The sequence below is a fragment of the Vicugna pacos genome, chromosome 5 (genome assembly GCF_048564905.1).
Source record: "Vicugna pacos chromosome 5, VicPac4, whole genome shotgun sequence".
In the NCBI taxonomy this organism is placed as follows: Eukaryota; Metazoa; Chordata; class Mammalia; order Artiodactyla; family Camelidae; genus Vicugna; species Vicugna pacos.
In genome coordinates this window covers 81,418,922-81,431,740 of record NC_132991.1, presented here as the reverse complement: position 1 = coordinate 81,431,740, position 12,819 = coordinate 81,418,922, and the positions used below count along the sequence as shown (strand labels likewise).

The window sequence follows — 12,819 nt, the reverse complement described above, 5'->3', positions numbered from 1 at the left end:
CACTTCATTGCAGTAGATTGTCGTAATTAGTGCCTTACCATAAATACGAAAATGAGGGGGTCGCGCCAGGTGATCTCTGAAGTCCCTTCCGGCATTAGAATTCGAGGAGTTGGTGAGCCAGAAATTGCTAATGTGTTTCTGAATGTACCAAATATACGCCTGGGGACAAATTGCTCATTTGGAAGACGGGTCCTTTTTATTAATTTGGCTCAGGAATATAAGCTTTAGTGACGAGTAGCACCGGGTAAACACTAATAATAGTATGTGATTCTGCAACATTTCGCCTTTCACTAAGAGTTGTGTGTTCACATCATTGCGTTTTATTTGCAATAACATTGTGAAGAAGTTCTATGATCAAGATTTTGTCACACCTTCAGCAAATCTGTAGAAAATTTAATATTACCACCCCATCCTCAGTTTTCCTGCTTCGTCAAAGAAGCTAAGGGATCTCCACCAGGGAGCAGAGGACAGGGACCACAATTCATCTGCATCAACCAAATAATTCTTGCTTTTTTTTTTTTTTTGCTTTACATCCCCCAAATCTGGATTCACTCTTATCAAACAGGTCCATTTGTACACGTTAAGACTGAGAAAACAATTGGATGTCCATAAAGATACGGTGAGACAGATATTTGAATTTGGAGTTCAGGGGAGGAGTTTAAGTTGGAGAAGTAAATCTGTGAGTTATGGTAAAAAAAAAAAAATCATCTGAGTCTGGAAACTCCATGAGGGCAAGGACTGTTTCCACTTCATTCACCATTGCATCCCTCACATCTGATTCAGTGCCTTATTAAGGCTATGATCCAGTAAAGAGAAAAAAAAATACATGAATAGTAATAGAAGAAACTTAAGAAAAATAAAGAAGACTGAGAAATCATAACAGGATATTTCAGAAGCAGTAGGAATCCTTGAGGAGGTGCCATTGGAGAGAGCAGAGTTGGAAGTGACCTTGGAGAAGAGTTTTCCAGACATAGAGAAAAGATGACACAGGAGCCTGGAGTGAGTGTGTGTTCACGGCATTTGAAGGGCGGGAAGAACTCCTGTGGCTGGAGGGAGCAAACAGCCTTAAGAGATGGCAGCATAGATATAGTGGTTGGGAGAGCAGATATCTTATTTAGGGCATGGATTAGACAACACAAAAGGTAGTTAAATCCACTTTCACATGCAACTCTGAAGAAGTAGAAATGAAAAGAAAAAGCAAACTTGTGTATCTTGCCTCTAGTTCAGCTTAGAGACTCTACTATAAATCTTTAAGCATTCTTTTTTGTCCTTCTTGTTGTGAACTTGAACTCAACCCATTTCACAGCTCTCTAAGAACATTATCTTCTTCCTATTTTCAAACTACTCACTCTGAGAGTTTAGATTCCACAATCTCACCTCTCATATTTCTTTCTTTTTTTTTCCTTTTTTCCTCACCAATGATTGTGAACTTCCTTTTAAGGGTACTGTATTAAAGACCCCTGGATATAAGCTAGTGTTTTCCAAAAGAAGTTTCACTTACGCTATTTCTGGAAAAGATACTGAGTGTACCATCTCCATTCATTCAACTATTTATTCATTTGTTCATTTTTATAGTCAAGCTAGACACTAGAAATAAAAAGATGAATTAATATAAAGTCCTTAGCTCAAGGTCCTATAGTCTAGTGGGGAAGATAATTCAAATTTAGTATGATAAATGCAATGACAGATCTATGCACGGTTACAGAAACTCAGAGAAGAGGGTACTTAACAATGTGAACTATTTTCTAAGCAGCCAGACTCTCCTTATTCTGAAGTCATATAACCATACAAGGGTTAAAAATGTGTTCTACAATAGCAGCAACTGGTTTCTCTACAATCTTACTGGATTTTAACTTTTTTTTAAATGTTAATCCTAGAAGAATTGAGTTTTAGTACTTTCTAGAACTTTGTCTCTCATTGGTAATTCTACCCAAAGTCAAAAGGAAAAAACATGGTGCCAGTGTGTCCAAGCAATTCCAAGATGACATTTAAAAGCATATTTCAATGTAACTTAGAAAAAGGAGTTCTGGTCAGCACCCTGCCAAGAGGAGGAACACAGTAGACTCAGATTCCAAACCAAGATACTTCCCAGATTTTCTATGGGACTGTTTGGTCTCCATATTAATTCCAGTGAGTTGGCTTATTTTGGTGTAAAATACCTAATTCTCTCGGAGAATCCTTTTTTAACCATTTGCTTGAATTGTTGAATGCTTTAATATCTGCCTGGTTGACATATGCTTTAGTTGATGATAAAGGCAGTGTTTTGTTTGAATTTTGTTTCTGTACATCACAAGTAATGACCCAAAAATGGAAGTCAGAATGAGGCAAAAATTAAGTGAAGCTTTGTTAAGGAGACAGATTATCTTTCTAATAAAAACCGAGTACATTTTTAGTAATTGTGGGATGTGTGAATTGTCTTCTACCTTATAAAGGCATAGATCTATTGCATTCTGCCAGAATTTATTCTTTCCTCGAAATATCTTGGAAGAGAGAACTGTAACCTACAATCTCTTTCCTCAGCAAATAAAGGGAAGTGAAGATAATATTCTAGGGAGATAATATTCTAGTGAAGATAATATTGTTGTGTAACGGCTATTTTCTAAGATAGTTAGTGTCCCCTACCTGTGTCCCAAATCTCCACGCACACAGACAAAGCTTAGGGCATTTATTATTTGGCTCCTATTCCAACAGGGAATATTTATCCTCTATGATTCACCAGAGCTTGAATATATTTATGGATGAAAAGTTTACATGGTACTTGAAAATATTTTTGGCCAACTCTGATAAGATAACCTACCTGCATTTTCAATCTATATTTTATCCCTTCTTGGCCCAAGATGCCACTACAGCAGAGATTTTAGCACCTATAGGCATGGTTTGAACCACAAAATTAAAAAAATAATAATTAGAGTAATAATAATGAAGTAAAAATTATTTTAGAAATTTGGTTTGACATAACCAAGTAATTTATTTAATTCTCCATCTCATTTAATAATAGATATATAGATGGCTGGAAATATATACCCCGAAAACTATACTTTCAAAATTAATGTTAAAATTTTTTAAAAAATCCTGAAGAAATGAGTATCCCAGTGGTTTACAGCACTTTTGATCCTTGGAGCCAGATAATTCTTGTTTTGGGCGGGCTGTCCTGTGCATTGTAGGATATCTAACAGCATCCGTGTCCTCTTTCCATAAATGCCAGTAGCAACTCACTGGTTGTGACAAGCAAAATGTCTTTAGACATTGTTAGATGTCCTTGAGTAGAGGAAACTGCCTGGTCGAGAACAACTGCTTTCAAATGTAAGTCAAACACAGGTCTGCTAGTAATTCTCCCCTGCGAGGGATGGGGAAGAGACCGCAACCCCTTGCGTGGTCTAGAGGCCGTGTGCTACACGCCTCCAGGGGTGCCATTCCAGGGGCTCAGGGGCAAGTGCTCCCCCTGGAGCCAAGCAAAGCTCTGGCTCTGAAACCACAGTCCTTCTTCAAGACTGGAGCTGTGGTCGTGGGGAAGGGGGAGGAGAAACATGTCCTGTCGAGGGCCAGAGACAACCATACAAAGTGGCAATGGTGTGTATCCACCTCCTGAGCTAGCTTAGACAAGTGGTTGGCTGCTCACACTGATGGCTATTTTGAGAACTCCAGGATCTACAGAAAAGCAACACTCTCTCAAAGACAGATAACAAGATGGCAGGGAGCGGTCATGGGGTTGGTGCCCACTTGGCACACCCTCATGAAGGTTCTCATCCTCCCTGGCCAGGACGTCACCAACCTCTTGACTGAACTCCATCCATAGGCTGGCTTCCATCCAACCTTCCTCCACACAGCTGTCAGACCGTTCTTTTGGAAAACACTACCCTGAAATTATCTCTGCCCTGTTTAAAATGCTTTGATGTTGCCTTTGAGATAAAGTTCAAGCTCCTTAGTGTGGCCAGGATGTTGACTTCATCTTCTGACACACTCTTTCACACACATCTAGTCCCCAATTCAAATCTGAATGTCCTCCTTTCAGTCACTCTAGCCTTGCTCCTGCAGCCCTTTCTTGTCATTGTCACTTCAACATGTGCAGCCAGCCTGTATTTTTCACTGAAAACAGTCAGTAAAGAAGAAAACCTTTTTGTTGTGTTTCTTTTCTTCTCTTATCCCTCCCCCTCCCCCTCCTCCCTTCCCCTTCCCCTTTTTGCTTCTCCTCATCCTCCTCTTCTTCTTCCTCCTCCTCCTTATCTCCCTCCCTCCCTCCTTTCCCTTTCTTTCTTTCCACATAAGCATTTCCTTATGTCACTACAACTCTGATTTAGCAATTTCAAAACTTACAGCCTCTCTTCTGTTGTCTTCCACAATTTCTCCCCCTTTTCCCCACCTTAATTCTCCTCCCAGACCTCTGACTAGTTCTTCTTGGTCTTCCCCTATGGTAACTCTTCTCCCTCCTTCAACGTCTGCATTCAGTAGAGTTCCAACATTAACACTCTTCTCTTTCCACTCTCCAAATGCTTGCTGGGTAATCACTCTGTTGGAGTAACTTGACACTTAGGTGCTCGTGGCCCACACTTGTACCTCCGGGCTTAGCCCATTTCCTGAGCACCAGATATAATCAAATGTCTACAAAGCAATTTCCCTGGATAATCTCACTCATACCCCTAATTCAACATACCCTCAGCTTAGCTCATCTTTTCCCACAGACTTGGTCTTTCTACTATGTTCTCTGTCTCACTGAAATGCCAACCACCCTCATCAGAAACCTGGAATTTTCCCCAGACTGCTTCCTCATTCCCCACATTCAACTGATGACCAAACCCAGTTGATTCTATCTACTCAAGCTCTCCCAAGGCTTTCCTGTTATCACCAACTATATTCAGCCTCTGTTGGGTAGGATGTTTCAAGTATTTATCAACAATGTTCTGTGCTCCCAGTCTTATTCTATCCAATCTATTTTTCACCTTGCTGCTGACAAAACAAGTCTGGTCATGTCTCCTCTCTGCCTGAAAATCCTTCAAGGGCTTCCCACTAACTGTCCACAAGATGCTCGAGCTTCCTGCCATGGTAGACCAGGAAAATGGGAACATCATTTTGTCTGAACTACAATAAAACAAACATCCACCATAAGAGCTGTCATCAAATCGATGGATCCATCTGGGGCTAAGCAAAGGCCAGAAATAAATTTAGAGCAAACAGCACCCATGTGTCACACGTGACCCCTAACTTCCTTTCTAGCCTCATCGGTTGCCATGAAGCCTCTTTTTCTGTGCACATCACGTGCCGGCTCCTTGCAGATCTGTGAGCGTGCATTACTACCTCGTGACCATCCTTTCAACACTTTGGCCTTAAATGCCCCTCTCCCCTCTGTTCTCCTGGCAGACATGTACATTTCCTTTAACACTCTGCTCAAATAGAACTTCCTTCATGAAGCTTCCTGGTTTGTTTCATCAGATACACTAAGTTTGCTCTCCTCTTTTTCATCTGCTCTGCACCCTCAAAAGGCAATACCACTGCATCTATAATTCTTCACTTCAAGTATATTATTTCATTTACTTCTTCATTTACTAGATGTTTAGGGTAAACCACGTTCAGGAAAAGCTGTATCTTATCAATTCTTAACACCTGCTATAGCACCCAAAGCATAGAGACATTCAAAAAATACATATATACACATATATTTAAAAATAATAAGAGAACAAATGAACGGATGAATTATAAGAATGTACCAGACATTTTAAAGGTTTATCACAGCTCTTCATTTGCTGATTCTAAATTTTCAAAGCTTCTCTCTTAGTATTTATACGTAAGGAGCAAAATGCAATTCTCTCAAGAGAGATGATACATTGACTTTGATTTAAAATAAGCTGAGTGAAAAATGTATGACTCCAGTTTGATGTGGATAGCATCTTCAGAGCAAGTTCTCATAGGGATGAAATGCACAATGAGCATGAGATCACTGAAGGGCAAAGGGAAAAATACAGCAAAAGGAAAATGGGCTCAGTAAGGAACAGCCCTGGGATGAGGTCCTTTTCAAGCACTTCAGAGTTTTAATCAAGAGAGGTCTAAACATAGGAGGGTATTTTTTGTTTGATTTTTGTTTTGTTTTTTTTTTACTTCTCCATCTCTGTAGTTCTAGTCAAAGGAATAAAGAACCTGCACATCTTACCCAAATTTGCTCTCTAAAATGACAGAATTAGTTGGAAAAGTATCAAACTATCCCTTTGCCTTATATTTCTGGGTCCTCTAAAAGAAACAAAATCACAAAGTTAACAAAAGTTGAAACAGAGGCTAATAGCTCCTGTAGGGACAATGACACGAAAACATTCATAAATTAAGAGTTTCTGTTTGTATTTCTATTGTAAAGATCAGAGTGAGGTTTTCTTGCATGAAAGGCTATACCTTGATAATAGGTGTGAAGGTAACAGTGACTGTAATTAAGATAGGAGACTTTGTTTTAAGCAAATCAATGTTTAGAACCAGTAACAGAAGATTTATCATCCTCCTAAAACTCCATCTCTCGGGATGATTGGCCCCACAGGAGCCAACCACTTGGATGACTCAATTAAATTTTATATAATTCATAATTACCCATTATGTAGACATGAGCTTCAGTTAAACATAAAGGGAAATTTTCAGATAGATCATCAGTTGGCAAAAAAAAAAACTATTAATAAAGAGAATTTTAGAATTTCTGTCTTGGAAAAAGTATTAAGTCACAATGTTGAGGTGCTCCCAGTGACTCCTGCCCTGGCTTGAAGAGGGAGGGTGCCATGTTGGTTTGTCCCATGCCTGGATTCTACATTCAGGGCCACGAACACACACCTGCACTGGCAGAGTTTGTCTAACAGCATGGTGACTGAGACAGACACGGTCTCCACACAGAAGGCGGGGAAAAGATGGAGAAACAGAAGGACAAGGTCCAACTCTATTTGGGGCCAAATACTGTGAGGCTTTGGCAGAGTAATGCCTGCTTTGCTCTGCTTTTGGAGAACATGGGAGAGGAGGTCTCCCAACCCTTCTGTACCACCATCTGCCTCGACCCCACTATGGGAGCCATACCTGACAGTCATCTCTGAGAAACTGCAGTATTTTGACATTTGGTATCTGCTATGTAATGGTATGGGAAAAATATTGCCGAAAATATAACTGTATGTTATTAAAAAAAAAAAAAAGACCAGCTGGGGAATGAGTTTGTAATGGGAATGTCACTAGTACAAATTGCAAGATTAAAAACAAAACACCATAACAACCCATCCATTAACTGGAAATAGTTGAAATGTGTAGAGTTAAGTCAGGGAGGGTGATACATACAGGATCAACAATTTTTGTATATTGCTGAATAGAAAAAAGTATGTGATTGCTTCTGTGATCCAAAAGTTTCTGATTGCTTCTCCCAAACACGGGCCACGAGCAGAATCTGGTAAATGACTGCTCTTTAATCACAGCTTCAAACCAAAATTCTTCGTGGAATTCAGTTGACTTTCAGGTATTAATGCCTTTTGCGTGTCTCCACGGGTACATTATATCATCCTACTGTAGCTGATTTCACTCTTGCGCCTTTTAAGGTGACCATTGTGTCTGTGGTTAAACAGAAAAAAATATGGCTTGGATAAGTGTTCAGGACCAGGAAATCCTGACTCCAGGGTTTGGAATAATAAGAATGCTGCTGTTACAAGGTTAGCATTTATAAGCGCTGAATATTCTGACCAAATGTTTGTAACCTTCACAATCTGGCAGTCAGAGGAATGCACCTGTGTTTCATTACCTGCCTCCAGAAACCCCACAGGAAGATTCGAAAATCAGGCGCAGGAGGAAGAGAGAGAGCCTTCTTGATTTTTTCTCTTTAGAAATCTCACTGTCTTTGATAGAAGATACAAATAATAAGGAACCCTTGCTCAGTCCTGCAAGGCTCCGTGGATGACTGCCTCTGGACACACTAAGTTTCGGCAAATTCAGATTTGGAGACCCAGTCCCCTTAAGAATCAGTGACAGAGCATAGCTTTTTCTATCACTGCCTGAAGTTTCTCAGCAGTGCAAGTTCTTAGTTTTAAAAGATGAGAAGTTCTACCTTCCTCTTTTTGGAGAAGTTGGATGGATACAAAAGCACAGAATTTTAAAAATTTAATTAAATGTGCATTTGAGTCCTATCCTTTCCACTTGAAGTTTACATGTTCTCCAGTTCTCAGAATCTTTGAATCCTGACCTCAAATGGAAGTAAGGATATAATGTGCCTCATGATGGTACTGTGAGAATTAGTGCAATGATGTAAATTAAAGGGATTTAACTACAAATCCAAAGTCGCCCTTCCCTCTCTGTCTCTGTCTCTGTCTTGGTTTAAATGCTAGTGTCCATCATTCTTCAGCCTACAGCTGGGATGAAGTCCAGACACTAGTAGTTCTCATAATGATCAATACAGGAATATCTTACGCTACTGCTCCAGGAACCGTAACTGAATTCTACCAGCAAGACACCCAGTCACCTGCTGGGGAAGTGGTAGAACCAGGGTGCACCCAACTGGGACATTCTCCATTTTGGCAGCGGGCACTCATAGGGCATTTAATTCATGGAGCGGAAGAGGTGAGATCCGATGAGTGCACTGTCCACCGCCCACACACTCCATGCCCTTCCCCCCAGATAAGGAACAGCTAAGACCAAGGTACTACAGCATAATGAGGCTTTTGTATTATACCAGCACCTCTTTTCCTGGCGGAAAGAGGAGGAGAGTAGAGGAAGAGAGATGGGAGAGGGAGAGGGGGCACTGAAAGAGCTCATTTTCGTCACAAACACTCCTTATAAGAATTAGGCATAAGATGGTCTTTGGAATGGCTTCATTTAAACACTATTCAAAACATTGGCAGAGACAGGAACAACAGCTCCGACCTCAGTTCCCCTCCTGGAGGCCGGATACCTTTCCCAGACATTGAACCACTAATGGGAAATTAAAGCCAATAAAACAACAGCTGGAATCCCATAACTGACAAGGTTTATATTGTTCTCGAAGCAATTCACACTTAAAGAATTTCCTTTCCCATCATCAGGCTCCTTTCTTTCTCCTGAGCATTCCAGTTGATGGACCCTCTCCTGGTGAAGTGGTTTTCTCTTTGTTTAACTGAACAAAGCTGATATCATCAGAGTCTCCAGAAACAGCTCTGCCTCAGAAAATTTGAAGAGCTCTGCTCTCTCCTCTACTTCTGAACGGCAGGTTTGGCTGGAGGAAGCAAAGGAACATTTGAGCGCCTACTGTATGAACAATATGTATTCGACGCTCCTAAGTAGTGCTAATTTTTCTATTTTGTCCAATGTTGGGGACATTATATTTCCTATTTCACGAGGAACTGAAGCTCACAGAAGTCTTGGGGATAACTATTTCTGTCTCTTCACCAAAGTACTCATGTGAAGTCAGATTCTGCAGCAGGAAAATAAGAGTGAGTTGCTATGTTCCACTGGGGAAGAAATAGATCGATTCGTATCAAATGGTAGCAACAATAATAGTAATATCTAAGATTTACTGGGAACCCTTCAAGTACCCACATGACCATACTAAGCAAGTTACATGACTTAGGTTACTTAAGTGTTTTTATCTACTCGAAAGTCCTTTTTTACTGTTACAATTCTTGTTTTACAGAGAAAGAAATTGGGACCTATCAGGGTTAAATAATTCATCTCAGGCTTTGGGCAGAAAGTACAATAATCAGGATTTAAGCAGTCTGGACCGCCTGACTCGAGAATGAGAGTCCTAAATGACTTTTGAAATATAAATAAATTCCTATGTATGTGTATACAAACAGACCCAAGGGCATTATCATCTGTCACTCACACTCCTATTATAATATGCTTTCTTGACTAAGAGAAAAAAAAAATGGTGGCGTTAAAGCCACCTCGTTAGGAAGACCGGTGGAAATGTGTTGCACTATTGAATGTCATCTGTGAAATGTGTCACATCTGAAAAAAATGTTAAGATCTCTGCCTAATGGGAAAAAGGGGTGGATAAACAGATGGTCACAAAGCCGTCTGTCTGGTAAGTGCTGTCATGGCAGGAGCATGTGCACAAGATCATGAGACAGCCGGGATAAGAGTCACCCACAGAAAGTTTTCTTAAAGGAGAAAACACTTGAATTGTATCTTAGAGGAAGAGCTCACCAGGCACAGAATGGATGGAAAAGCAACAATACAGAGGGAGAAATACAAGACAAGGACTATGCTGAGGCCGTGGGGGTGGAGAAAGAAGAGGTAAGGTGTGCGCGGTCAGGCAGGTGTGCGGGAAATCAAAGGTGAATGGTATTTGTTGTTCCATGTTTTTGTTTTTATTCAGATGATTTGGATTTTAACCTACAGAGGGACTGGGAACCATTTAAACATGTAAAGCTGGGGAGTGACATGATCTGAATTGCATTTCTCCAAAGTTACTCTGGACTAAACATGGAGGATGGATGGACAGGGGGAGGGACAGACGACAGGAAAATGGCACAGGAGGCAGTGATTCTGAGTGACCTGACCTGCGGGAACTAGTGCGGGTGAGAGAGAATGCAGGGCTGAGCTAAAACAGCGGCAGGGAGGTAAAGGGGAGGAGATCTATGTAAAAACAAAACCTCAGAATGTGGAGCTGACAGAACTAGGTGGCCATATTGGTTTGGTGGGTGAAAGAGAAGGAAGGACCAAAGACGACCACAGGTTGGCTAACCTGAGCAACTGTGTGGACTGTGGAACCATTTCTGATAGGAAATAAATGAGAAAGAGAAGAATTGGGGCTGGATAAATATTTTCATTTGATGATGACGATCGGGTGCCCATGCAGAGCATCTGAAAAATAGGCAGAAGAACATGCTAGAATAGAGCGCAGGAAGGAGGTAGGCGCAAAACATGGAATTTTGGATGTCACTGCTGTGTGATTGATGGGTTAGTCTTGGGAGTGGCTAAGTCTCCGACAGCCTGCGGGATGGTTGTGGGAGAGAGCTGAAAATGACGCCACCATACACAAAACTGTAAAGGGGCTCATTTGAAGCAACAAAGCCAATGAGATAGCCTGGAAATAAGTAGGTTGAGAGCTATGAAGAAAACCACCAAGGAATGACCTCAGATAAGTCAAGAGACATTTCCAAGTTGTGTCAAAAACTCCAGCGAGGCCAAGTGTTCAAGTTAGCCGAAGGCCTGCCGTGGAGTTTGGGAGAGTGGAGTCCCTGATGAATCTGAAGAAAATAATTCCCCTGGGTCTGTGGTGTTGAAGGAAGACAGCAATTTAAGCTCAGGCTAAAAGGGAAGGAAATGGAGAAGGTAAACTATTTTTAAACAGTTTTAAATACCTCCATTCTCCCAAGGCTTTGGATTAACATAGGTTAGTCAATATTTTTATCATCTTAATATATTTTCGTTGCAAGTGATTAACTTTTATTTACTTTTCAGGGCACTAGCTTTTAAATTAGCAACCTCAAAGAAACCAAATATAGAGGTGCAATGCCCAAATTCCTTCTTTAAACTTTCTCACTCTCATCGATCTCTTGATATTTATCTTTCCTCCATAACCATTGTTCTATATTTAAAACTCCGTGAAAAATTTTGTGGTTCTATATTGTTCACAAAATGTCATTGTCACCACACTCCAGTCTGGCTCGATGCCCCTCCAGTCCTTGCCCCAGTTTTAATGCAATCCCTACAACAGCTCATCCCAGACTTGTGATCACTTCTTCCCAGAACTTTTTGTTTCCGCACTGTTTTCTTTCTTATTTTTAATGGTATTACACTCGTACGATATACACAACCAGTTTATTCAATTCAGTTAGGAAAATAATCCATCTTGAAAATGAAGAACCATTTATGTGTTGTCATGTGAAAGCACACAGAACATTTTATTAATGTAATTTAAAAGGTTTTAACCATATATTACTCGATTCGATTACCAGCAGAGAAAGACAAAATGATTTGCACATATTTGTTTCAGGTACCACTCCGATAATGTCTTATGCTTTCATTACTTCAAGACCTTAAGAGAACAGTGTTCAAGATGCCATTTCAACCTGACCCCACATTTTGTTTTCTTTTTATCTCCTGAAGAGTCTGATCCTCAGTGTTCCAGGCCAATCCAAGCCAGCCTGACAGAATCTGCTATTTAATGTGATATTCTCCTTGCAGAGATCTCTCAGACTCTTCATATGTAAGCCTTGGAGTTTAAGCCCTGATATACGGGCTACAAGGAAGCTATCATACCTGTAATCAAAGAATTTGCTGTTCCTAATTCTTTTCCAAATGGCTAGCGCATTAGTCTACCCAGAATAGCCAAGATGGCCTGGCATCCTTTCAGTCCCTGTGAATGTCTGCTGTCTTGCTCTGGGAGAGGTTTTTCTGTCTCCACGCCTTTGGGTTAGAAAAAAGAATGTTCTGAACTTACCAGGCAGAAAAGATTGCTTTCTAGTACTCAAAGTCCTTTCCTCTGGGGCGACTTCCTGCCTCATACTTCAAACAGATCCTGTGACAAGTGAAAAAGATGGCTCATTCGTTCTTTCAACAAACATTTACTGAGCATGATTTGAGAGCACAAAGTCAAGTAAGACAACTTTCCTTTCTTTTAAGGAGCTTACCTCCTCACTGGGGAGAAAGATAGGGAGACCAATGATTACAGGAGAAGTGCAAATGCTACCCAACAGGATCGCACAGGTTAAATTGTGAGCCCAAAGAGGCATATCTATTTTAGAGAAAGAGATCAGAGAAGGCTGCTCAGAGAGCTAGTGTTCTCCCTGAGAACCGAAGGATGAGAAGGAGTTTTCTAGAAAATATGGCAGGATGGTGTCACTGAGAGAGAGGAGAGCAGGTATAAAGGCAGAGGTCTGAAACAGCATGGCGCTGGGGGGA

At 40.7% G+C, this 12,819-nt stretch overlaps 1 long non-coding RNA gene across 2 annotated transcripts in view; it reads right to left on the bottom strand.

Annotated features, from left to right (window-relative positions):
• Positions 1-12,819, bottom strand: part of LOC140696668 (uncharacterized) — a 35,026-nt gene that overhangs the window by 19,240 nt on the left and 2,967 nt on the right. Inside the window, exons 2-3 of one of the 2 annotated variants that reach the window (XR_012073178.1) lie at positions 12,359-12,436; positions 9,025-9,184 (exon numbers count right to left, since the gene is read on the bottom strand). This is a non-coding gene — a long non-coding RNA (uncharacterized lncRNA). Of the gene's footprint in view, positions 1-9,024; positions 9,185-12,358; positions 12,437-12,819 lie in introns of those variants that run through there. The other variant, XR_012073179.1, reaches the window with a different exon arrangement.